This window comes from Pinus tabuliformis, chromosome 1_1, assembly GCF_031772625.1.
Source record: "Pinus tabuliformis cultivar Carrire ecotype Pingquan chromosome 1_1, CPIR1, whole genome shotgun sequence".
Lineage (NCBI taxonomy): Eukaryota > Viridiplantae > Streptophyta > Pinopsida > Pinales > Pinaceae > Pinus > Pinus tabuliformis.
Genome location: NC_142297.1, coordinates 97,127,825 through 97,130,472, shown reverse-complemented (window position 1 = coordinate 97,130,472; position 2,648 = coordinate 97,127,825).

Sequence of the window (2,648 nt, the reverse complement as noted above, 5' to 3'; positions counted from 1 at the left end):
TGAGTTGAAGCTATCGTAACCTGTGCCAACGCTGAACCAGCCTGTAGTCTTCAGCGGCTCAATCTATACGGCGTTTCTCACTCCCCAGGGAAGATTTCTGTATGACTTGTTCGTTTATCGCCCCATCCGGACCGAGGAAAAGCTCGACGGGACAAGGTGGAAATCCAGGATGTTTCAAAAGACATGGTAACCTGGTGCATTTGAACCGCTGCGTTTTTTTTTTTTTAAAGACTGTTCTAATTGATAGAATTGGTATCGCTGCGTTTTTTTAAAGACTGTTCTCGGGACTGTCATGTACGTCGTTTCATTTTCCTTGGGAGCTGGTCCTGTACCAACTTTACTTCTACCTGAGATTTTTAAATGCGGTTGTTTATTACTCCACTAATGTGTTTCGGAGTGCTGGTATTGCTTCTGATGTTGCGGCAAGTGCTCTTGTGGGGGCTTCAAATGTCATTGGTACAGCTGTAGTATCCTGGAGGGGCTTCACGCCATGGTAGCCGCTGCCCAGTAAAGGGGTTTTCTACTGTATGCACTCTGTGAGAAAGTAAACGTTTAAGTTCAGTTTTAGTACTTAAGTTTTGGCCTGCAAGGATTGTTGGTTTCGAATTACAGTGAGAGATATTTTTTCAAAAATTTTGTGCTTTATTTTATGATCTGTGCGTGACCTGGCTGCAAGTGGCTTTTGAAATTGCGGGACTTGAAATACTAATACAGTGAAGTGAACTGATATAGTGAAGTCATCATTGCGCATTTTTTTTCAATTGCAGTGATATATATTTGAGCGCCCTCGTTTTTTTTCTTAAAACATAATATTATGGAAGTGATATAAAGAAATGGTGATATAAGAAATGCTCATGATATGCTGATGAAATGTTAGAAGAAAAATAAAATGCATAAGGCTATCATATAAGGATTTTTTTCTCTCTCAACAGAAGTGTTTTTGGCAGATATATTTTTTTTACAGAATGCATTCAATCATTTCTATGGTCGGAATAGTTCTCACTGGCAAGGAGAACTATTCTGAATGGTCCCGGATGGTAAAACACACCCTTATCTACAATGAGCTGTGGAAAGGAGTGTGTGTCGGAGAAGAAGATAAAGACCCTGTGCAGCCCACATCAGACAAAGAACTCGCCATTTGGGAAAACAAGAACAACAAAGCCTTTGCATTGATCGCAACATCTGTAAATGAGGAAGTAATTCGTCATATTTCATCATATTCCACTGCCTTTGAAGCTTTACAAAAGATGAAAGAACTCTATGATACACATTCTGCACTTGAAGTTGTTCAGCTCATGATTAAACTCTTCACTCTTGAACTGAAAAATAATGATCCTCTTACTCTTGCATCTGAATAAAGTCTATAGTGCATGATATTAAATCCACTAAGGTTGAGCTGGATATCTCTCTTATTGCCTTTCTCAAAGCACTCTATCCTACCTACTCTAACTATCTTGAGTCTTTACAAGCAAATGGAAATCTTAAAGATATAACCTTTGACACTCTTGTGAAAAAGTTTGCTGAAAGAGAGAAAGCCTTTGGAAAGAAAACAATCCCTGAATCTTCTGAAGAGACTGTTTGCCTTGCTCATAAAGAAAAGCAGCCTGCTCAAGATTCTACAAGAGGAAGAGGTGGACGAAGAGGAAGAGGAAGATACTTCAGAGGCAGGGGGGGCAGACATCCTCAAGCAGAAAAGGCAGATCTGCATTGCATTCACTGCAAACGAAATGGATCACATGATGCTTCTACATGCAAGCTACCATGGGACAAAGTTGAGCAGAGAAGAAATCAGCAGAAAGGTAAAACTGATGACACAGACAAAGGTAAAGCACCTGAATCCGCTCACTATATTGAGGCACAATGTAACATTGGAGTAAATGAAGATTTGTTTAATGCTTCACTTGCTTCTTCCAAAAATGACTGGTTGCTAGATTCAGGAGCAACCTGTCATACGACTCATAGGAGAGATTTCTTTGAAGATTTCACTGACAATGTTGATGGAGCAGTATACTTTGCAGATCAGTCAAAAATCAAGCCATCAGGGCTTGGCACAATCAGGCTTAAACTGCCTGGTCTTCCAGACTTTCTTCTGGATCATGTTCTATATCTCCCACAGCTGAAGAGAAACTTGCTGTCCCTGGTCCACATCCGCCAGCAAGGTCACTCCATTCACATGTTTGATGGCAAGCTTGAGGTAAGAAAGGCATCTGACCACTCACTTGTCATGAGGGGTATAGAAGAAGAAAGACTCCTTAAACTGCAAGGAACCTCTGCTCATGCACAACATTTCTCATATATTTCTCATCATGAAGAAGGTGCACTTTCATCAAGTTTATTATGGCATGCTAGATTTGGACATTTAAACTATGATAGTCTCTGCTTGTTGAAGAAAAATGGTGTTGTTGGTTTGCCTACAATTCCTAGAAAACATAAACAATGTGATGCTTGCATTCTAGGAAAGCACAACAAACAGTCTTTTCATGATTCACATTCAAGAGCACATAGGAAGCTTGAACTTATTCATTCAGATTTATGTGGTCCAATGCCTGTTTCTTCTGCAAATGGAAATAAATATATCATGACATTTATTGATGATTACACCAGAATGTGTTGGGTTTATTTTTTGAAGAACAAATCTGATGCTTTTC